This window comes from Schistocerca piceifrons, chromosome 7, assembly GCF_021461385.2.
Source record: "Schistocerca piceifrons isolate TAMUIC-IGC-003096 chromosome 7, iqSchPice1.1, whole genome shotgun sequence".
In the NCBI taxonomy this organism is placed as follows: Eukaryota; Metazoa; Arthropoda; class Insecta; order Orthoptera; family Acrididae; genus Schistocerca; species Schistocerca piceifrons.
In genome coordinates, this window is record NC_060144.1 from 407993872 (window position 1) to 408019006 (window position 25135).

Genomic DNA, 25135 nt, shown 5'->3' on the forward strand with positions numbered 1-25135 from the left:
AAAAACTGAATGATTTATTCAAGAAAAATAGCTTCGCAAACTAAGTCAAAAACGCTTTGTTCCATCCCTCGCCCTTAGGCAAGCTGTTATTCTGACTGGCATTTATTGATAGACTTGTTGGATGTCCTCCTGAGGGTCAACAAAACGGAGCGTAGAATATCGTCGACTACCGCTGTGCTGTAAGGGTGCCGCGCATCGCAACTAAAGGGATTCTGCTATTTAAAAAAAAAATGGCACCCCAGACCGTCACTCCTGGTTGTCACGCCGTATGGCAAACGACAGTGAGGTTGGCATCCCACAGCTTTTTGGTGCGTCACCAGACGCGTCTTCGATCTGGAATCTTACTGAATGGAATGGAGTTATCTTCAGTGATGAGTCCCGCTTCGAACTGATCCCAGATGAGCAGCGAAGACGTGTCTGAAGACAACCAGGTGAGCAGTGACATACCAACCTGACTGTTGCCTGCCATACGGCCCAACAACCAGGAGTGGTGGTCCAGGGTACCATTTCTTTTCATAGATGGACACCCTTGGGTTATCATCTGGGGCACCCTCAGAGCACAGCCGTGCAAGGCAAACTGTATTGGGCTCATATTTCAACAAGATAATCCCCGCCCACAAACGCATAGAGTTTTTGCTGCTTGTCTTCCCGCTTGCCTCCCCTGCCCTGGCCAGCAAAGACGCCAGACCTCTTCGCAACTGCGAACATTTGGAGCATTACAGGCAGCGCTCCCCAACCGGCTCGGGATTCTGCCGATCAAACGTGCCAATTAGACAGATTTTGAATTTGGTATGCTATCCCTCAGGAGGACATCCAAAAATACTGTCAGTCAATGTCAAACTGAATAACTGCTTGAATAAGGAGCAGAGATGGACCAACCGGTCATTGATTTGCTAAGTTTGTGAAGACCTTTCTCTTGAATAAATCATCCAGTTTTACAGTAATTGTAATCATTAGTTTGTTTGTACATGTACATCACATCTATCGATTTCAGTATCATTCGGGTAATTACTTCGTAGTGCGTCGGTTTTTATTCTGAGAGTGTATCTAGGCGTAACGTTGCAAACGAAGATGAAATGGATCGAGCAGATAACGTCGGTTGTAGGGAAGGCGAATGGTCGACTTCAGTGAATGCAGGTTTATAAATACAAAGTCAATTAGGGGTAATGCAGGAGTAGGTTTAATAATGAATAAGAAAACAGGAATGCGCGTAAGCTACTATGAACTGCATAGTGAACGCATCTTCCTAGCCAAGATAGACACGAAGCCCACGTCTACGACAGAAGTACAAGTTTACGTGCCAACTAACTCCGCAGATGACGACGAGGTTGAAGAAATGTATATGAGGTAAAAGAAATTAATCAGATAGTTAAAGGAGACGAAAATTTGTGATGGGGGACTGGACTTCAATAGTAGGAAAAGGAAGAGGAGAAAAAGTAGTATGTGAATATGGACTGGGGGGAAAGGAATGAAAGAAGCAGCCCCGTGGTAGAGTTTTGCAAAGAGCATAATTTAATCATCGCTAACACTTGGTTTAGTAATCATAAAAGAAGGCTGTACACGTTGAAGAGACCTGAAGACGCCAGATGGTTTCAGATTCATTATATAACGGTCAGACAGAGGTTTAGGAACCAAATTTTAAATTGTAAGACATTCCCAGGGCAGATGTGGACTATGACAGGAAGTGCGAGATTGCTAAGCAGGAATGGCTAGAGGACAAATGTAACGATTTAAAAGCACATTTCAGTAGAGAGAAGATAAATACTGCCCAAAGGAAAATTAAAGAGACCTTTGGGGAAAACAGAAGCAGCTGTGCGAATATCAAGAGCTCAGATGGTAAACCAGTCTTAAGCAAAAAAGGGAAAGCTGTAAGGTGGAAGGAGTATACAGAGGGTCTATTCAAGGGAGCTTAAGTTGCAAGCAGTATTATAGAAACAGAAGAGAACGTCGATGAATATGCGATGGGAGGCATGATACTGCGAGAAGAATCTGACAGAGCACTGAAAGACCTAAGTCAAAACAAGGCCCTGGGAGTAAACAACGTTCCGTCAGAACTACTGACAGCCTTGGGAGAACGAGCCATGACACAACTCTTCCGTACGGTGTGCAAGATGTATGAGACAGGCGAAATACCCACAGTCTTCAAGGAGAATGTGGTAATTCCAATTCCAAAGAAAGCAGTTGCTGGCAGGAGTGAAAATTACCGAACTATCAGTTTAATAAGTCACAGTTGCAGGATACTAACACGAATTCCTTCCAGGAGAATGGAAAAACTGGCAGAGGCAGGCCTCGGGGTACATCAGTATGGATTCTGGAGGAATGTAGGAACACACGAGGCAACGCCGACCCTATGACTTATCTTAGAATATAGGTTAAAGAAAGGCAAACCTATATTTATAGCATTTGTAGACTTTTGACAATGTTGACTGTAATACTATCTTTGAAATTCTAAAGGTATCAGGGGTAAAATACAGGGAGCGAAAGACTATTTACAACTTGTATACGAGTAGAAACCAGACGGCAGTAATAAGAAGCAGTGGTTGAGACGCGAGTGAGACAGGGTTGTAGCCTATCCCCGGTGTTATTCAATCTGTATACTGAACAAGCGGTAAAGGAAACCAAAGAAAAATTTTGAGTAGGAATTAAAGTCCAGGGAGAAGAAATAAAAATTTTGTGGTTTGCCGATGGAATTGTAATTTTGTCAGAGACAGAAAAGGAGTTGGAAGAGCAGTTGAAAAATGAACATCAACAAAAGCAAAACAAGGATAATAAAATGTAGTCGAATTAAAATAGTAGATGAGTTTTGCTATTTGGACAGCGTAATAACTGATGGTGATCGAAGTAAAGAGGATATAAAATGTAGACTGGCAATGGCAAGAAAGGCGCTTCTGAAGAAGAGAAATCTGTTAACATTGAATATAGATTTAAGTGTTGAGACATCTTTTCTGGATGTATTTGTCTGGAGTGTAGCTAGGTATGGAAGTAAAATATGGACGATAAACAGTTTAGATAAAAAGAGAATAGAAGCTTTCGAAATATGGTACTACGGGAGAATGCTAAAGATTAGATGGATCGATCACCTAACTAATGAGGAAGACGCTGTAATTTACCATCTAGTAAAATCATCAGACGATCAATTCCAATTACAAAATGATCTAGAGAGAATTTCTGAAAAGTGGCAATTGGCACTAAACAAAGAAAAGTGCGAGGTCATCCACATGGGTACTAAAAGAAATCCGATAAATTTTAGGTATAAGATAAATCGCACAAATCTAAGGGCTGTCAATTCGACTAAATACCTAAGAATTACAATTACGAGCAACTTAAATTGGAAAGACCATATAGATAACAGACTGCGCTTTGTAGGCAGAACACTTAGAAGATGCGACAAACCCACTAAAGAGACAGCCTACATTACACTTGTCCGTCCACTGCTGGAATATTGCTGCACGGTGTGGGATCCTTATCAGGTAGGATTGACGGAGGACATCGAAAAAGTGCAAAGATGGGCAGCTCGTTTCGTGCAAGAGGGGTGAGAGTGTCACTGATATCATACGCGAGTTGGGGTGGCAGTCACTGAAACAAAGGCGGTCTTGTTTGCGGCGAGATCTATTTACGAAATTTCAATCACCAACTTTCTCTTCCGAGTGCGAAAATATTTTGTTGACACCCACCTACGCAGGGAGAAATGATCATTATAATAAAATGGGAGAAATCAGAGCTCGAACGTAAAGCTTTAGGTGTTTCTTTCTCCCACGCGCCATTCGAGAGTAGGATGATAAAAAAGTTGTATGAAAATGGTTCGATGAACTCTCTGCCAGGTACTTAAGTGTGAATTGCGGAGTAACCATGTAGATGTAGATGTAGATGTAGATGTACAAGTACTGAACAGAACTGGGGAGACTAGGAGTTTGTGGCACAACTTGACCAAAAGAAGGGATCAGTTGATAAGACACATTCTTAGACATCAAGGGATTAGAAATTTAGTGTTTAAGGGAGATGTGAAGGGTAAAAATCGTAGAGGGAGTCCAAGAAGTGAATACAGTAAGCAGATTCAGAAATATGTAGGTTGCAGTAGTTTTTCGGAGATGAAAAGGCTCGCACTGGATAGAGTATCATAAAGAGCTGCGTCAAACCAATCTTCGGACTGAAGACCACAACAACAACAACAACAACAACAACAACATGATAATGTTCCGTAAACTCAAATTGGATTTCCTGGAGGGAGGAAGACGTTTTTCCCGAAACACTGTTGAGAAAGTTTGCTACTGCTTTTGCAGTAGACTGCAAAACGATCGTACTGCCACCGACATACAAATCGCGTAAGGACTGCGGAAACAAGGTGAGAGAAATCAGGAGTCGCCCGAAAACACAGAGACAGTAGTTTTTTCTCTCGTTTGCGAGTGTAACAGGAACTGGAGTGACTAACAGTGGTACAGTGAAGCAACGTTTCTAGTAATGGGATCTGATTCGAGATTGATGTGGAGACGTCGACAAATGAATGTCACCTAACAGAGTTTAATTAACTGGGGTGTGTTGGTGTACAGCTCTTCCTTTCAGACCTAGAGTAAGAATTGTATGGGCAAAAGAACAAATATTATTAATTATTGTGATTTTGAGACTGAGATATGTAGAGCCCTAGTTTGTTGCTGGAATAATAGGCTCACAATTTCTGATTCTTGACCGAATGAATAATACAGTAATTATTACGGGCGTCTCAATGTGATCGCTCTAAGACATCGGACTTGGTAGAGAATTAATAACTGCAGGCTTTGAAAAAGTATGCTACCGTTTGTACCGATCTGCGCGAGATATGAAAATTGGTTGCTAATAGTTCGTTGGCAAACCGTTATTTCACAAAAGCCTTACAAGTACTTACAAAAACTTAAAACCTATTTCGTCAGCTATGTTTGTTAGTCTATGAAATAAACTCACTTACACAATTTCGTGTTAACAAACTTATTATTAACTAAAATTACAAATGTCTACATTGGCATTGGTCAAGACAGGAGAAGTGTCTGTCACTAAAGAACTAGCAAGAGAGAGAGAGAGAGAGAGAGAGACTCTTAAAAACAAGTGATGGACAATTTAGAAAAATTCGGAGATGAGGTTTTGTTCATTTTCATTGCAATTACTGATGTACACCAAGTCCCCGTGAAAAGTCATTGGATTACGTATTTTAAATACGATCTGTATTACAAAATAGAAATTACTTGATGTATCCTTTCACTGCCCCCTTCGGTTGAGTCGACGAATTTTGTTTATAAAATTACTCGGTTAAAACAAATGTTCCTTTCACTGCAAGGTATGTCTATGTAGGACATGTAGTTCATATTTAAAGTCACTTTCTGTAAGTTTCACGTCATGTTTAGATACAGTATGAATAATTATATTTTTTTTGGATGATTTTAGAATTAGTTCATAGTTTGTTAATCTTACTCATAGTTTCTTCGCTTTCATTTTAGTTCGACTTAGGTCACCTTATACTCGTCACACAAATGTTTCAAGCGTTTCACTCAGTTGTAGTCTGTTCCCTTAACATCTAATAGAAAATTACAAACAAAATTATTTTGAATGTTTTTCTTCACAGAAAAGTGAGGAATAGTCACTTTATCATTTCTTTGAGATAAAATGTAGTTCATTCATGTTGGATTGGAGTGATGCTTGTGATAGACGTGTGACCAGGACCAGCGAATCGCAGGGACAATGTACAATGATGGAACGACCAAGGATCCGTCGGGAGAGCCAGGAAACTACAGGAAACTCTTTCAGGATAATCGGATTAGGTATTTACAGCGTACTTTGGTTAGGACTCAAGGAAGCTCCTTCGCCGCCCAGAACTGGTAGTTTACGTAGAAAAGACATAAGAATTAGGGTGGTTGCACACGCGAGTTAACTTGCGCATGCAACAAAATACATATCCCTAGTGAATTACTTGTTCGGTCCTTAATGATATTACGCATTAAACTTCATTTGTACTATATGGGTTGACTTGCATGTTATTCTCGTGAGTGTAACAGAAGCCGTTTCATTATTAGGTAATTGTAGTAGTCTCCCACAGTACATACTTTGTTTGTAAAGTACTGTATGTACCTCTTGAAGTAATTCACTCACTTGATACCAGCTAAAAAGAAAATAGCAAAAACAGGTGCTATATGTGGGATCGCCTTTATACATCATCTCGCAGACTACGAAGTTTTTTTCACTCATCCATTAACATTTCAACAATGCGGATTCCACCTTCAAGCCGTCCCCAACAATTAGAGCTAAACCGCCGCAGTGGCCGGTTCATTGCTAGTAGCGCCGGGACTGCGTGGGACATTCCTAGAGTTTTGTGTGTATACTTCTCAACTGCAACTTCTACCACGCCATCAGTTGTCTCTTGGATGGAATAACACTCCGTTTGGACGACGAGGGTTCGTCTCAATATCGCCAAATCGTATTACAGGTACGTAAGTGCAAATTAATGTTATTTACTGAAGTACGCTGGTGCGAGTTACACTATTCGCTTTTCAAGTCAATTTTAGTACTGGATGCTTGAAATGAATTACCAACATGAGTCCTCTCCGCCTTGCCGTAGTGCTTTACATACATGTTTCTAGGCGTCACTCACGAGAACTCCGATTGGAATAAAGTTACTGGCATGTCTAACGCTGTAACATTTCATTGCAACAGTTTGCACTTTTATAGATTGTCTGCATATCTCATTCTCATTCTACGGAAACATAATTTTTTTACTGATAGTGTCTTGGTCAGCTGTCCCTAACAGAGCACACTCAATAACGTTTGGCATCAATGACCAAGCGGTCACCATCACTTTAGTAATACTTTTAGTAGTACCATATATGTGCAAGAAACAGGTCTCAGCATAGGAGACAAGCAGTAAAATCTCTATTCGTGTCACTGTTTTCGAAAAGAAAGTAAAATTTCATGAGTTTGAGACTTGTTTTACATTAGCCCTCGATCTTGGAGACAGGTCACATCATTCTTTATACATAAGGCACCCATCAAAACATTCCTAGAGCACTTGCTGTATTGACATTTTTTTCGTCTCTTGCATTGCTTTAATTATATGAGACCGCTGATTGCTATTGCGCGTGACAAAACTTATTGCTACTACATAAACGTATAGACACATGCAACATATATGAAAATGGTAACTGATAGAGAAATAAAAGAAATTCATTGCTACCGCTACGTGGGTGTTGTAACACGTAGTTATATTCTGCGTTCTAACCTCATTGGTAATAGAGTCAATTTTATTCATGGGCTCACTCATCATTCTGTGCTTAACAAATTTTACTGTTTCCGACATAGTGGACAATTAATTAAGCCACCTGAGTAATATATTCTGCTTACTTTATTTGATCACCTTGCGGCCGAAAAAATCTTTATTGTATGAATTCCATGTAATCGAGAAAGAGAAACTGTCTCACCACCGTCCATTACAAAAATATTCCTTCAAGATTTAGCTCAATGACAGTCGTTCCATCATTAGAAATCTTGACCGTCTATACTCGTTAGATTGCAATTATTGGTCATAATTAGTGGTCACTTTATATACTTATGTTTCAGACATCATACAGTGGTTATCGCATATTTGCTCATCAGACTTAAAATTTACAATGCAGACAGAACACTCGTTGAGCCAGATTCAGGTACTGATGGTAGAATAAAATTCTTAGATTATAGTCTGAGACATTTACGTTAGATCTTAGCTGCAGATGGCAGATAGTCTTACAGTGTGATCTTTTGCCCAAACTTAGTCCTTTAGCAGATTATTTTGTAAGTATATAGGATATAACATTTTCTGGCTATACTTGTTACATGTGAAGTTTTTTACACACACTCGCTCACATAGCACACAAAACACTTTCCCTTCAGAACCAATAGGTATATGATCAAACTGGTTTTACTTACACACTAAATGGGTAGTGCCCAATGACTCCGATGCCCATAATCAATACTTGAACTAATGTTGCAGAGGTAATACTACTCAGACATTCGCCTCTGTCTGACACTTCCGGAACCGCGGGACTGCTACGGTCGCAGGTTCGAATCCTGCCTCGGGCATGGGTGTGTGTGATGTCTTTAGGTTAGTTAGGTTTAAGTAGTTCTAAGTTCTAAGGGACTTATGACCTAAGATGTTGAGTCTCATAGTGCTCAGAGCCATTTTTGAATCTGACACTTCACTTAAATGGGAGACTAGTCTTTGTCGTAGCTCGTAGCCCAATTAGATTTGCATATGGATCAGATATATATTCTGATGTACTTGCGGCCAAGGCATTTCCTGTTCAAAAAACTGAAACTTAGTAGGTGGTGGTAATTTACGTTCCCATTTTCTTGACATTATTAATTGAGTGTAAAATTATATTCATTGTAATTAACACAATTGTACTATTAAAACCTATACTCTTCCTACTTTTTGGTTCCGCCAATATTTCATACTTCTTCAAGTCATGATGTAGGTATAGACCTTTAATTTTCCATGTAGTTATGTAAGCCTGTAGGTGGCGAATCCGGATTGTCTGGAATGGTCTAGTATATAGTAATTGGTGTTTCCCCACTCTGTCTTAATAATGGTGAAGGTTTGTAGTGGGTTTCCAACATCACTTTCTAGCTTACAAAGTATGCTTGCACTCTGCCTAACGTCTTGTCTTGCGGTGCCTTTCGCAGATTACCATTTTCCGTGATAGAGGTCAACATTTGTTTTATCTTTTCTTCCAGGGTTATCTCAACTCGTGGGGTACATGGAATGGGGTTCAGCCACTCAGTCTTTCCTTTTATCCCTTTCACTTAATCAGATGGAGTATGTGACATGCAATGTATAGGAAGATTATTCACTATTTCTTCGAATAAACATAGAACTCCTCTCGATTTGGTCTATTTATGAGGCAAGTAAGTCCTCATGAAACAATTAAATCATGAAATATCCTCTTCGTGGGGTTGGCTTGTCAGTTGACCTGTAAGACAAATATTTGTTTAATCGGCCGATCTTTCAAAAATTCCCTCCATTTATGACAGGTGAAGGTAGATGTGTTGTCGGACAAAATCGATTCATGTTTGCCAACCACAGGAATATAATCATCTATTAACCTCCTAATTACTGATGTACCAGCAGCTGATTTCACGGTATAGAACTTGACATAGTTAGAAAAGATGTCATATGAAAGACAATAACGCCTCCACAGGCAGGAGTGGGGCCTGAAAGGTCAGTACAAACAATACTCAGAGATTCTGTAGGTAATATCGGATGCAATTACGTCTTATTATCAAAGTTAGAAGGGTTTGCCTTTCGTAAGAGTAGACAAGCTTTCAGTATTTGTTGTGCGTATCGCAGCATATTTGTGAAATAGCAATATAGGATTAATTTCCTGCAGCACTTCTTAGCACCATAATGTCTCCATACGCTCCAATTAGAGCAAACCAGCTTCATATAACTAATAATGTAAAAGAGAGGAAAAAATTGTTGGGGATGGATAGGGACTGCGCCTGTTGTGTATGGATTCAGACGGAATTGGCCACGGTCCGTCAACAGCTGGAAGCTGTGTTGGCCGTGGTCGACAGGCTCCAGTCTGTTGCCCTGGGGCGCGGTGACATGGGGACACCCGAGGCGAGCGCTTTGGCGCCTCTGGAACCTGTAGCATCGCCTGGGATCTCTGATGCCACTGCGCCCTCGGATTCGGACGTGCCTGCCGGTTGACACTTGCCTGACGGTGATTGGCGAATCGTGGCGGGGTCGCGAATCCCTGGACGGAAGGCGAAAGTTAATGCTGGCCGCAAGGCTGTACCCTTACGCCTCCGTAACAGGTTTGAGGTACTGCTCACTGCTGAAAGTACTTCTGAGCCAGCAAGGGCGGCCTCGCCTGTTGCGGCAGTGGCCAGTCTTTCTGAGTGGTCCGGACAGGGGCAGAGGGTGGGATTCCTTGTCATTGGGAGCTCCGATGTTAGGCGGGTGATGGAGCCCCTTAGGGATATGGCAGCTAAGGACAGGAAGAAAGCCAATGTGCACTTCGTGTGCATACGGGGGAGGGGGGAGTCATCCAAGATGTGGAAAGGGTTCTTCCGGATGCCATGGAGGGTACAGGTTGCAGCCAACTGCAGGTGGCTCACGTCGGCACTAATGACGTGTGTCACTATGAATCGGTTTCCGGTGGCTATCTGAGTTGGTGAAGACTACCAGTCTTGCTAGCGAGATGAAGGCAGAGCCCACCATCTGCAGCATCGTCGACAGGACCGATTGCGGACCTTTGGTCCAGAGCCGAGTGGAGGGCCTGAATCAGAGGCTCAGATGGTTCTGTGACCGTGTAGGCTGCAGATTCCTCGACTTGCGCCATAGGGTGGTGGGGTTTCGGGCTCCGCTAAATAGGTCAGGTGTCCACTACACACAGGAGGTGGCTACACGGGTAGCAGGGGCTGTGTGGCGTGGACTGGGTGGTTTTTTAGGTTTAGAAAGATCAAAAAGGGCTCCAGTCTCAAAGGGTAAAGGGCAAAGAAACGACAAGAATCGGCCAAGCAACGGTCGGTATTGTAGTTGTAAATTGTCGTAGCTGTGTTGGAAAAGTACTAGAGCTTCAAGCGCTGATAGAAAGCATTGAAGCTGAAATCGTTATAGGAACAGAAAGCTGGCTAAAGACGGAGATAAATTCTGCCGAAATTTGTACAGAGGCGCAAACCGTGTTCAGAAAGGATAGATTAGATAAACTAGGTGGTTGCGTGTTGTTGAAACAGATAGTTCCTGCGAATTATTATGGGTAGAGGTTATACTCAATAGCCGTGCCAAAATAATAATTGCCTCCTTCTACCGACCCCTCGACTCAGATGATATAATAGCTGAAAGGTTCAAAGAAAACTTGAATCTCATTACAAATAAGTACCCCACTCATACAGTTATAATTGGTGGAGACTTCAATCTACCCTCGATTTGTTGGCAAAAATACATGTTCAAAGCCGGTGGTAGACAGAAAACATCTTCCGAAATTGTACTAAATGCTTTCTCTGAGAATTACTTTGAACAGTTAGTTCATGAGCCCACACGAATTGTAAATGGTAGCGAAAACACACTTGACCTCTTAGCCACAAATAATCCTGATCTAATAGAGAGCGTCATGACGGATACAGGGATTAGTGAACACAAGGTCATTGCAGCGAGGCTCAAAACCATATCAACCAAAACCACTAAAAATAAACGCAAAATATATCTTTTTAAAAGAGCAAATAAAAATTCGCTTGATGCCTTCCTAAGAGAGAGTCTCTTTTCCTTCCAAGCTAATTGTGTAAGTGTAGACCAGATATGGCTCAAGTTCAAAGATACCGTACGACAGCAAGAGAGATCCATACCGCATAAGTTAATAAGGGTCGGGACTGATCCACCATGGTACACAAAACACGTCAGAAACTGTTGTAGAAGCAACGAAAAAAGCATGCCAAATTCAGAAGAACGCAAAATCCCCAAGCCTGGCTAAGTTTCACAGAAGCTCGAAATTTAGTGCGGACGTCAATGCGAGATGCTTTTAATAGTTTCCACAATGAAACATTGTCTCAAAATATGGTAGAAAACCCAAAGAGATTCTGGTCGTATGTAAAGTACACCAGTGGCAAAAAACAGTCAATACCGTCATTGCGCGATAGCGATGGAAATGTTACCGATGATGGTGCTACTAAAGCGGAGTTACTAAATACAGTTTTCCGTAATTCCTTAACGAAAGAAGATGAAGTAAATATTCCAGAATTCGAAACCAGAACAGCTGTTAGCATGAGTGACATAAAAGTAGATATCTTAGGTGTTGCGAAACAACTCAGATCACTTAAGAAAGGCAAGTCTTCCGGTCCAGATGGTATACAAATCAGGTTCCTTTCAGAGTATGCAGATACAATAGCGCCTTTCTTAGCAATTATATACAACTGCTCACTTGATAAAAGGTCTGTTCCTAAAGACTGGAAAGTAACACAGGTCACACCAATATTCAAGAAAGGAAATAGGAGTAACCATTGAATTACAGATCATGTATCACTGACCTCAAGTTGCAGTAGGATTTTGGAGCATATACTGTACTCGAACATTATGAATCAACTTGAAGAAAATGACTTATCGATGCATAGCCAACACAGATTCAGAAGGTATCGTTCTTTTTCTACACAGCTAGCTCTTTATTCCCATGAAGTAATGAGTGAGTGCTGTCGACAAGGGATCTCAGATCGATTCCATATTCCTAGATTTCCAGAAGGTTTTTGATACCGTTCCTCACAAGCGACTATTAATCAAATTGCGTGCATATGGAGTATCGTCTCAGTTGTGTGACTGGATTCATGATTTCCTCTCAGAGAGGTCACAGTTCGTAGTGATAGACGGTAAATCATCGAGTAGAACAAGTGATATCTGGTGTTCCGCAAGATAGTGTCATAGACCCTCTGCTGTTCCTGATTTACATAAATGATCTAGGTGATAATCTGAGCAGCCCCCTTAGATTGTTTGCAAATGATGCTGTAATTTACCGTCTAGTAAAATCATCAGACGATCAATTCCAATTACAAAATGATCTAGAGAGAATTTTTGTATGGTGCGAAAAGTGGCTATTGGCACTAAACAAAGAAAAGTGCGAGGTTATCCACAGGGGTACTAAAAGAAATACGATATATTTTAGGTATACGATGAATCGCACAGATCGAAGGGCTGTCAATTCGGCCAAATACCTAGGAATTACAATTACGAGCAACTTAAATTGGAAAGACCACATAGATAATATTGTGGGGAAGGCGAAACAAAGACTGCGCTTTGTTGGCAGAACACTTAGAAAATGCGACAAACCCACTAAAGAGACAGCCTACATTACACTTGTCCGTCCACTGCTGGAATATTGCTGCACGGTGTGGGATCCTTATCAGGTAGGATTGACGGAGGACATCGAAAAAGTGCAAAGAAGGGCAGCTCGTTTCGTGCAATAGGGGGAGAGTGTCACTGATGTGATACGCGAGTTGGGGTGGCAGTCACTGAAACAAAGGCGGTTTTCTCTGCGGCGAGATCTATTTACGAAATTTCAATCACCAACTTTCTCTTCCGAATGAGAAAATATTTTGTTGGCACCCACCTACGTAGGGAAAAATGATCATCATAATAAAATAAGAGAAAACAGAGCTCGAATGGAAAGATTTAGGTGTTCCTTTTTCCCACGCGCCATTCGAGAGTGGAATGGTAGAGAAGTGGTATGAAAATGTTCGATGAACCCTCTGCCAGGCACTTAAGTGTGAATTGCAGAGTAACCATGAAGATGTAGATGTAGATGTAGATAATGTTCTTGTGTCTTCGGATTATTCGCTTGCTGAAGAAGAAGCTTCACCTTACTCGACCCATAGCCATCACTTTGTAGGAACTCCACGTTCATACACATGTCTAGAAAAAGTTGCTCGTACTGCGAGTCTTTGTTCAGTGTAAGTTTGAATTAAGATGTTTGTTCCATCATATCTTCAAATTTGGGTAACCACGTCAGCAGTGATATTGTCACTTCCTTTTATGTAAATAATCTCAAAGTCACTTGACTGAAGGAACATTGCCCAACGGGCAAGACTACTGTGTAACAGTTTACAGGACAGTAAGGAACACAAATAGTAGTTACATTTTTGAAAAGACCGGACAATAGCCAAGGTCTCTGATTCAGCTGCAGAGTATCCCTGTTCGCTCTCAGGTAATGTCCAACTGACAAAGCTGATATCCTTTCTTCACTTTTTCTTCATTGGGTATAAATTGAAAGGGGCATCCCAGCAGCCTAGAATATGATTCATCAGAGGCAAGACAAAAGTCTTTCGACATGTCGGGATGCTACAATATGCTGGGGTGTACTAACGTATGGTTTGTAGGATCAAATTCTTCCTTGCAATACTCCGTCCAGTTCCACTGACTATTATACTTTGCAGTGCCTAATAAGGCACTGCTATTCAACAACTGATGTGGTACAAATCGGATAAAAAATGAACATAACCCTATAAAGGCTCTCAATTGTTTGTTCCTTGAAAAATGAAAGCTATTGATGGCATCCAGTTTCTCCAGTGTTATACCCTCAGATGAGATTACATGACCTAGGAATTTTATCTTGTTTCACACAAGCTTGGATTTTAGTAAATATGCAATACCTCCAGCAGAAAAAAATTTCAGCAGTGTTTTTGCTAACAATTCAATATGTTCTTGCCAGGTAAGAGTGGCAACTAGGATGTCAAGTGTGGTTATAAAAACTCCCGAACTAAGGTCCAATCTAAAGCGTAACAACCAGTCACGCAGTACTAGTAAGATCTTCCAGCACAGACAAATGCAGTGCATTTCCTCAAATCTTCCAAGAGCAAAATCTCTCAGTATGAGATCGTATGTCCATGCTAGGTAAATACCTAACATCTAAAAACTTCTGTAGTCGCTCCTCCAAGTTTCCAGGATGCGTTCGTACTGCGTATTTTCATTTCCTGTAACAGTTTGTGTCTTTTTCACCGATTGCTGGCGAGCTAACACCATAAAAACGGATAGAAACATTCTAAAACGGTACAAAGTACGACTCGTTAATGAGGTTTGCAAAATGTATTTTTGATAAAATATGCCGATCACACTGGTCAGTGGCGTGTGCTTGACTACGCGGACATGCCATTTAGCAAAATCTCTACAGACTGTAATTTAAATTACAAAAATATACTAAAAATTTAACTAAATGGCAAAAGAACAAGTCTCAGAGCCCAGGAAATTTATTTCCGCTGAAGCTGATCCAATGAAATTCAAAGCATTGAGCGATCCTTTTTTCATTACCTGGTGCTGAATACGCCAACGATCATTGCGATAATAATAAGTCCATAATTCCTTAAATTCAAAATCTTTTCCCTCCAGATTTATATTTTTTACCCAGTTTAGTACAATTTATCCTTTCTTTCTCGTCAGGTCTCTGTGTATTCAACCAGTGGCTCATCGATTCGTAGTCGTAGTACATTGCATGTAACAGAGAAGAGCAAAATTATTACAGCCTGTACTGCATAAAATTTAAGTCCTACTTGCGATGTCGCCAGTATAGTTCACACTTTCAGACTGAGAGGATGAATTATACGGGCAAAAGAACAAACACGCTTAATTATTGCAATTTTTAGAGTGAGATATGTAGAACCATTGTCCGCTACCGGAGTAATAGGCTCGCTGTTTCTAATTTGCACCTGCATGAATAATAATTATTACAGGCGCGTCAATTTGATGCGCTAAGGCATCGGACTTCGTAGAGGATTAATAATTACAGGCTCTGATGAAGTTTGCTACCGTTAGTAGCGATCTGCACGAGACGTAAAAAATGGTTGCCAATTGTTCGCTGGCAAGTTGTTCTTCCGGAAAGCGTTATAAGTACTTACAAAAACTCAGCACTTGATACGTCAGCCGTGAAAATGGTGATTATTATCCTCTGAAATAAACACACTTACATAATTTCATTTTAACATACTTATTATTAACGAAAATTACAAACGTATACATAGGCAACGGCCAAGGTAGGAGAGAGAGAGAGAAGTGTCTGTCTCTTAAGGAACAAGCGAGAGAGAGAGAGAATCTATTGAAAACAAGTGATGAACAACTGACAAAAATTCAGAGATAACATTTGGTTCTTTTTCATCGCAGTCACTGATAACACTAAGTCTGACTCTTGTGGTCATGAAAAGTTATTGGATTACAAATTTTAAATAGCATCTATGATACAAAATACAAATCACTTGATGTATCCTTTCAGGTGGCACATGATGGGGAACTCACCTTGTATAAGAATCTGGTGAGCTCAGTCGTGGATTATGGACGACAATTTTACGATGACGAGGAAAGGAATTTGATTTCCAAGGTACAAAGTTGTCAATATCGTTGTAATCCAATATGCACTGGAGCTGTCCCTACGAATACCTGCCAGTTGAGGCAGGAGAACCTTCACGCAGCATCAAGAGCTAAAACCATGGGACTACATCTATAGTGAAACCAACACTACAGAGGATAGCAGAGCGCAGTGGAATCCTTCGTAATGGCATAGTTGTCAGCTTAGCCAAAGAAGCAGTATAAATTGCGGGAAACCAAGATTCCATTACGATTAAGTGCTGAGCTTAATGACAAAGCGTGGAACGTCTGAAAGACACACTGGTACTGGACCAAGATCTAAAATGAGTGCTTTATGGTCGGCTGCAATCTAAAACAGTAGTATCAACGTGGTTTACTTCTTGGAACAGAAGCACACGATTCATAACAACCTCACCCACGCGCTTGAATCATAGCTTATTTCCAACCCACCTGCTCCGAATAGAATCGGAGGAATCTCCATAATGTACAATGAAAAAGAAATGTGAACCATCTACTATTTTCGTTTATCGGATACAAACCACAAAAAACTCCTTTCCCTGAACTTTGATTAAAGCAGAGGTTTTCCTACTAACATCGGCTGCAGTCTTGCTGTCAATCCAAAAGAGTGGACGTGTGTTAAATGTGGTGTTAAATACGTGCGGTCGAATTGTCTGGAGCTAGTTCGTACATGATGTGCAGGTTAATTACGAGGGGCGTTCAGTAAGTAATGCAACAATTTTTTTCTGAAAGAAGGTTGGTTTTATTCAGGATTCCAATACACCACATTATTCCCCACTCTTTTCGCTACAAAAATGTATTTTTCAACATAATCTCCTTTTAATGCGACGGCCTTACACCAGCATACTGGGAGGGCCTGTATGTCCACTTGGTAACACTCTACTGGTCAACATCAGATCCATCGTCTTGCTACATCAATGACCTTCCCAACATCCACGTACTGCTTCCCGTGGAGTGCGTGCTTCACTGGGTCAAACACATGGAAGTCAGAGGTGCGAGATCCGATCTGTAGGGTGAACGGGACGAACAGTCCAATGAAGTTATGTAAGCTCTTCTCGGGTGCGCAGACTTGTGTGGGGCCCTGCGTTGTCATGGAGAAGTTTGTTGGCATTTTTGTGCCGATGAACACACTGAAATCGTTTCTCCAATTTCGTGAGGGTAGCACAATACACTTCTGAGTTGATCGTTGCACCATGAAGGAGGATATCAAACAGAATAACTCCTTCAAAGTCCCAAAAGGCCGTCGCCATGACTTTACCAGCTGAGGGTGCGGTTTTGAACTTCTTCTTCCGAGGAGAGCTGGTGTGACGCCATTGCATGGATTGCCGTTTTGTTTCCGGTATGACGTGATGAATCCATGACTCATCACTTGTGACGATATTCGACAAAAAATTGTCACTGTCAACCTCGGAAAGCGCAAGCAATTACACACAAATGATCCTTCGTTCTCTTTACGGTCTTCCGTTAGGCGGCGAGGAATCCAGTGGGCATACCCCTTTGAGTACCCCAACTGGTGGACGAGTGTGTCAGCACTACCAACAGGGACACCCATTTGAGCAGCGACGTATCTGATTGTGATCCGTCGATCACCTCGAATGAGTGTCTCTGTACGTTTCAACACGTTAGGACAGGTTTGCGCGACCTTGTTGCGATGATGGCAGACGCCTCGCCCAACGACTCAACCGTGCTTTTGTTCGCTGTCAGGGCTCCATTGACATATTGCAAAGGCCTATGAACATCTGCGATTCTCTGGGTTTCCGCCAAAAGAAACTCAATGACAGCTCTGTGCTTCGAACGCACCTTCCTTACCATGGAGGTAAGAATAAGGGGAGATGGCGCTACGTATCCCAGCCGTACTACGTTTTGAAGCCATGGGGGCGTGGCTCGCTGCCATGACACTCTGACCAAAACATTGCCAGTGTGCTATAGCGCTGCGTGTATGACAGTCGCTAATTGCACCATATACGCATGTAACGTCATCAGATTGGTTGTTTCAAAGTTTTTGTTTAAAATAAAATCTCGTAAAGGCGAAATTCCGCGTTTCTTCTGATTAAAAATAGTTTTTAATGTAATATTACGAATAGCTAGCCTTCAATGTAAACGATACAATTTTGTTAATTCAGTGATAAACGTGTATCACAAACTCAATAATAGAAACTGAAAACTAAGTTAGCTATACCCTCCCTCCAAAGCCCCATAAATACATCTTGTTTGTAATACGTACTGGGACATTTCAGTTACGTTACACTACTGGGAAACACTGTTCATTACCACCAATATTTACTGAAATACGGTACATAGAATGGCAAATCTACACAGTGTCCTGTTTAGGCCTATACTTTACGCCAGTTAATGTAGTGTTAGCTTTTAATTTGGTGCATGATGAAGACAAAGTGAGTGACTCAACACTTCGATTATCGACGATACGTACGTATTATACTGAAACGTAAACTTGAAAACTAAGAATTTAATTCTTTGAATTAACATACCTTTTGCAAATGTTTTGGGTGTGTAGGGAAAACTGATGGTACAGCATTTTCTCAGAGCTTTACTGTTGAAAGGGAAGTTCGGTCTAAGTCCTCTTCTCGGAAATGCTGAGAACATATAGTGCTCCATTTAGAAGCATGCCAATTCTTCCTCCTCACGGCATTCTCCCACAGAGCTTTCCGACTTTCATTTTTAGGAAATCTAAAATCATACAGGAGAAAACCACCCTATAGTACAAGTACCGATGTAGCACACGTTCATTCACAATGAAGTTGTAAAATCACACTTAACGAGACAACTTACACATGAAATGTTATTTCCTTCGATTTCACAATCAGAACGATTCGTACATCCTAACACCACACAAGTCACCATAATAGCACAAAATACTTCCAAAAGCGAGCGACAAGCCTATGCGCACAAGCTTACAGCAGCAATGTTTTGGTCGGATTGAGATGGCTACACTCGGCTTCACATAGCTTCACAGCTGTGACGTCACGCCCTCTATTCTTACCTCCATGTTCCTTACAAACGCCATTTTGAAGGCTACGTACAGTGGCGCCACCTATTGGAACTTCATGAAACTGTAGATACTGAAACGGGGATATTCCACGATGTCCCACGACAAATTCCGCATTTTCTCAACCGAAACTGGCCCAAAAAAGATGTTTTGCATTACTTTCTGAAGGTCTCTATGAATAGTATTCTGTGTATTTCTATTTATGGTGAAGTTACTATACGCGTAGATTTTTAATAGTATCATGTTTCAACCATTTGTTCATTCCTTCATATTTTTGTAAATGGCAGTTAAAGGAATGTGTAGTAGAAAAGCCATTTAGAATGGTACTATATGGATGTGATAGATGGCTCGCGAATGGGCAAATGCCAGTAAATAAAAAAGTGAAAAACACCCTCACTTCCCGAAAAAAAACGTGCTGTTCCACGTGAGGGAGGATAGTCTATCCTACTAGGCGGTTGAAGAACTCTCCAGGAGTCTCACAGCCAGCAACTCTAGACCACTCTACTTCCGAGTGTAGCTTCTAGACCGGAGTGTGTACCTCGTGTCCATGTAGCTTCTCTCACATTTTGTGCAGCGTCCAGACAGCACGGAATATCTGGCTCATTGTCCGTTGTACATGTTAAGTGAAAGTGAATTGGTATACACTAATAACAACCAAATTACGCACGCAATTTGCACTAAGTAGCTGGAAACATGCGCTAATTCCCCGGAAAAATGCAATACAATATGACAAATGCTCGCTAATCTGATCACGTGCGGTTCTAGGCGCTACAGTCTGGAGCCGAGCGACCGCTATGGTCGCAGGTTCGAATCCTGCCTCGGGCATGGATGTGTGTGATGTCCTTAGGTTAGTTAGGTTTAATTCGTTCTAAGTTCTAGGCGACTGGTGACCTCAGAAGTTAAGTCACATAGTGCTCAGAGCCATTTGAACCATTTTTTTGATCACGTAAAGTAAATACGACGGGCTTTCAATAAATAATGCAACAAATTTTTTCTCTACCAATTTTGGTTGAAACAGAGCGGAATGTTTTGTGGGACATTCCCGCTTGAGCTCCTGCAGTTTCATGAAGTTATGATGGTTGGCGGCGTTATACTTACAAGCCTTCAAATTGGTATCTCCAACGGAGGTGCGTTCCAAGCAGAGAACTTGCATTGGGTTTCTTTTAGCAGAAAATCTGAGCATCGCAGATATTCATAGGCGCTGGCAGAATGTCTACGGAGACCTGGTAGTGAACAAAAGCTAGGTGAGCCGTTGGGCAGGCGTTTGTCATCATCGTAACGAAGTCGCGCAAACGTGTCCGATCTGCGTGTCACTCGGCCGCAAACAGCTGTGGCTCCTGCAATGTCGAAACGTGCGGACGCTCTCATTCGAGGTGATCGACGCAACACAGACACCTCGCTGGAAACTTTCTGTTTGTAATGCGTCCGAGGGAACTCACAGATCTTTACTGGACTGTTCTTCCTCATCCTCCCTACAGCCCGGATCTCGCACTTCCAGACTTCCGTCTGTTTGGCCCACTGAAGGATGCACTCCCCAGAAAGCAGTGCGTGGATGATGGGAGAATTGATGAAGCATGACTTTGGCTCCGACGTCGACCTGCAGAGTGGTCCCTCACAGACAAGAAGGCCCTCTCAGAAAGGCGGCTTAAGGCCACCGCATGGAACGGAGATTATGGTAGAAAACAGGGTTTTTAGCTAAAAGAATGGGGAATAATATGATGGAATCCTGAATAAAAGGAACCTGCTTTCAGAAAAAAATGTTGCATTGGTTAATGAAGGACCATCGTAAATATACACCCACCACAAACTAAATGGAACTATCCAACATAAAATTGGAACTGCCCATTCATTTCGTAAGCAATTCTTTCTAACATCAACAATAAAAATTTCCCCCTCCTAAGGACTTCTATTCGTGGCTCTCAGACTTATTGAATGTGCCACTATGGCTGCAGTTCATTAGGACTTTGTTTTTATAAAACAGATCTGATGATGGTCATTATAGACCGAAACCGGTAATCTGCCGACAAAAAGTTTGTGACCATAGACGTAAATTAAAGGAAACTTATTGAATATTGTTCTAAAGTCTCTGAAATAAATGCTTCTTTTTGTTTGTCAGAACATATGTATGTGATGTTGGAGGGCAGAACTGTAATGCAGCAATGTCGATAAATAATATTTTTCCAAATGTATCTCTGATTTCCCTGCGTGCACCGAGCTGACAGGTGAATAAAACGAAACCGCTCATTCCCTTCCTCCAACACACTTATTGTAACAGAAATTGAGTCTTAAACATCAGCAGGTCGCTGTCCTTAGAAAAGGGGATAGTTTATTTTCAAAGCAGACGCCAAAGAAGTTCTTTTTCCTCCAGCCACCGTTTTGCTCTGAAATATTGTTTCGTCAGATGTTTTAATGACAATACGGATGCTATAATTTTCCCTGTTTGCAGTGCGAGAAATCTGTGCGAAAATTATAACATTAGGTTGAAGCTGCATTAACTGCTAACAAAGCTTGAACTCTGTGATCTGCCGCTTACGTTCTTCGAATCAGAAGGCTTGTTTTGTAAAGTAAAGCATAAAGCGCTGCGCGGGGAGTAAACGAAAGCTATTTGCAACGTTTGATAGTGCTAATATTATGCGAAAATTAGTCACATTTATTATTCCCATTAAGCTTAAGGGCAGATCTAGACGAAAAAATTGGGATTTTTTTTTTTATTAGATTGATTCTTTCAGAATAACCTCACACAGTTTCATAACAGATTTCTGGTCAGAAATCTCTTTTAAAAAAGTTTGATTGGGCGTCTGCGCCTACCACGTCCCTCTTTCTATGCTGTGATCCACACCTTCTCTACGCTAGAAATTTTTCGTGTTAATGTTTCGTTCCCACAATCGAAACGAAGCTGCAGATGAGTCTAGAAGGCTGTAAGAAAGATTATATTTGCTTGTTCCTTTGTTTACAACGTGGTTTTTTGAAGAGGGAAAGCCACTGGGAGGTGTTAACATACTGCCAAACAAGGAAATTCACATTTGCAAATATATTATGGAAAAGCTACCAGGGCCGGCCGAAGTGGCCGTGCGGTTAAAGGCGCTGCAGTCTGGAACCGCAAGACCGCTACGGTCGCAGGTTCGAATCCTGCCTCGGGCATGGATGTTTGTGATGTCCTTAGGTTAGTTAGGTTTAACTAGTTCTAAGTTCTAGGGGACTAATGACCTCAGCAGTTGAGTCCCATAGTGCTCAGAGCCATTTGAACCAAAGCTACCAGGGATAACTTACATAGCGTGAAAACAAACAATGCGCAAGCTGTGTGGGCAATATTGTTTCACAAGCTTTCCACAGATGATAATCCTCAACATTCCCGTTGTGAGATATCGTAGTGCAAATATCTTCAGGCAGAAGCCAGTTGAAAGCCATACTCCCACAAACATGGTTTGCCACTTGCTGTTTTAGTTGTTACAAAACCAACTTTCAGTCACGTAGCCAATCCTGAACCGCTGAAAAAAGTATACATGAGAAAACACATAACTCAAATGAGAGCTACAGTCACCTTATATGAATGTGTTGTCCAAAAACAGTATTTGTGCCCCGAATTGTTGTGAAGATAGCTGCATGTGATGCCTTTCTAATGTTCAGCAGTGGAAATGTACGCAGGATTAAGTACCTACAGAGACTAGGCTTCCAGCCAGGTGCATCCACACGAAGATACTCAGAAGCATCGATGAAGAGCGATAGGACAAAGCTCAGGCAGCAGAAGGAAAAATACAAAACTTCGCTAGGCAAAGGAGGCAGGGGAAGAAATTACTCCAGGAAGACGAGAAAGAGAATAAAGATTATGGACATGGACAGCATTAGTCACAAGAAGTATAACAATATTGTTAAAAATTTAAATAAAAGGCCGGCCGGTGTGGCCTAGCGGTTCTAGGCGCTTCAGTCCGGAAACGCGCTGCTGCTACGGTAGCAGGTTCGAATCCTGCCTAGGGCATGGATGTGTGTGATGTCCGTAGGTCAGTTAGCTTTAAGTAGTTTTAAGTTCTAGGGGGACTAATGATCTCAGATATAAAGTCCCACAGTGCTCAGAGCCCTTAGAGCCATTTGAAACGAAAACTATAAATGCGAATTGTCATAAACTGACTTTTTTGAGCTTGTCTCGGGAACTATAAAAGCTAACATCCTGAAATTTGGCAAATTATTAAGAGTTACTTAACGAATAATCCTGTTCAGCACTTTTCCGTTATCTTTTCTCTGAGTAAAGTTCCCCTTTAAAATATTTCAGAGCAACTATGACCTTAAACAAAGACCTGTTCCACCCGTTTTCTTAGCCTCTTATGCAGATGTAAACTGTGAAATTCCATTTTTATTGCTTGATTAGTTTATGAGAAAATGTACTTTATAGAAATATTGGTAACTAAAAGTTCAAATCCTTCTAAAATGTATGTCGATACGCATTTTCAAACAAACATTGCACAGAATATCAAGCAGTATGTTACACATAATAGTCTCAAGTTTTACTATTTTAGTTTTAATATTTTTGGAGATACATGTGTTTAAGTGCAGGAATGCGTTTTACACTACATCTGTCCTTAATATGGACAGTAGTTTGTAGTAAAAAGAGCCAGAGATACAAAACGATTTAATTGTTAAGTTTACACCGTTAAAATTTACACACACAACTGGTCATTAAAATTGCTACAACACGAAGATGACGTGCTACAGACGCGAAATTTAACCGACAGAAAGAAGATGCTGTGATATGCAAATGATTAGCTTTTCAAAGCATTCACACAAGGTTGGCGCCGGTGGCGACACCTACAACGTGCTGACATGAGGAAAGTTTCCAACCGATTTCTCATACACAAACAGCAGATGACCGGCGTTGCCTGGTGAAACGTTGTTGTGATGCCTCGTGTAAGGAGGAGAAATGCGTACCATCACGTTTCCGACTTTGATAAAGGTAGGATTGTAGCCTATCACGATTGCGGTTTATCGTATCGCGACATTCCTACTCGCATTGGTCGAGATCCAATGACTGTTAGCAGAATATGGAATCGGTGGGTTCAGGAGGGTAATACGTTAACATTTTTAAATGTTCGGATAATAAGTTGCCGTCTCTTTATCTAAGAATAGATGATGAATGCAGTTAGCCGCTATCTCTGTGTAATGTCTTGTCTGTATAGACGTGTATCTGCTGCCTTTAAGATCACTTCACCTTCACACATAAACCAATACAGTAAAGTAAGGCCCTCCCCGTTTTTGGCTGATCCGTGATAAGACAGGCGAAAAGTTATACTAATGAAGGATTATTAATATTATCTCTATTTTCATTCGCTCTCTCTCTTTCTCTCCTTTATCTATGTACAGTTTTTATTATAATATTTCATTACGTGAAATCAGCCAAATAGGATCTTTGGTGGAGTCCTTCGTCTTGGTAATCAGCGGCTGGCTTGCTGTAAGAGATCTTTACATTTATTATTACTGTTAAACACTGTATTCAGTCGGGAGAATCAATCGTGTGGACAATTTGTTCCTTTTACGAAAGATTGCGAATTCCAGATGTGTACGAAGTCTTTTTGGACGATTTAACACAGACTCAGTGATTGCAGGCTCTCTTCGACACAGCTGAAACTTCCCCACTAAGTACAGGGCCAACGTGATCATCAAATGATTCAGAAAAAACTCATTCGTTCATTCACTCCCGAACAAAAAACTCACAAACCTTATTTATGGAGGAAATTGTGTATTAAATCCATCTCCATTACACGTCCAGATCTCCGGTGATTCCACGCCTTAATTATTTTCAGTTTACAATCTCTTTCTCTTCAAACAAACCGCTAGCGGCACAAATGTTAATTGGCTCGCTTTAGCGAGAAGAAAAACAGAATATGTATCTCTCAGAAACACGTCAATCCCTCAACAGATACTCCAGAAGCTGTCCTAGTTACCACTCCTAACAACCATGGAGCATGCATATATGCATCTCTGTTATTTCAAAGAATAAACGCACTAGAAAATACTTTGGCGTCGTCGAGCTGTCGTCGCATATATTACGAGAAAATCAGATCAGATAACTTTTCCAAAGTGAATGAATGTGGATGGTTTGATTGAAAATGATTAATTGGTGCGTGGCAGAGGGTATTTTCTGTGGGGACATTACAATGCCCCTCGCAGCGAGCGAAGTTTGTGAGCCTAATTTTGATTTACCAAACACACTTCGCCAGCTGTCTATTAGTGTGGGTAACCCGGAAGTGATGAGTGTCAGTCCTCCGACTGAAAAAAAAAATTATGTTTAA